This window comes from Penaeus monodon, chromosome 24, assembly GCF_015228065.2.
Source record: "Penaeus monodon isolate SGIC_2016 chromosome 24, NSTDA_Pmon_1, whole genome shotgun sequence".
In the NCBI taxonomy this organism is placed as follows: domain Eukaryota; kingdom Metazoa; phylum Arthropoda; class Malacostraca; order Decapoda; family Penaeidae; genus Penaeus; species Penaeus monodon.
The window spans coordinates 22,997,317-22,997,719 of NC_051409.1; positions in this window are offsets into that span (position 1 = coordinate 22,997,317).

Genomic DNA, 403 nt, shown 5'->3' on the forward strand with positions numbered 1-403 from the left:
CTTAACTGTACTAAGGATCCAAATTGCTCAGATCCGAACACGAGGCCAAATGGAAGTGATGTATTTATTGCTAAAATAGGTCGGTCATGGATTTGAGCCGAAGGACGCTGCGCGCGACGGCTGTTCGCCGATCCAAGAGGCGCAGGATAGGCGAGGCGAGACTCCAGGCCCCCATATGCAGTTAGATAGTAATGAAGAATAAAGGATGTGCGAGAAACGGGACTGTGGCCGCTCCCAAGGTCGCTGCGCCTCGTGCCGACGCGCCCGCCCGCTGGGACTTTCGCCAGACGCCCGGGCACTTGCGCGTCTGCACCTTGGCGGTCCTGCTCGCTGTTGTCATAGAAAGTACCTTATTTTTCCACGGTAGCTTTAAGGCCACAGTTCCGCGTCTTCATTCCGTTAT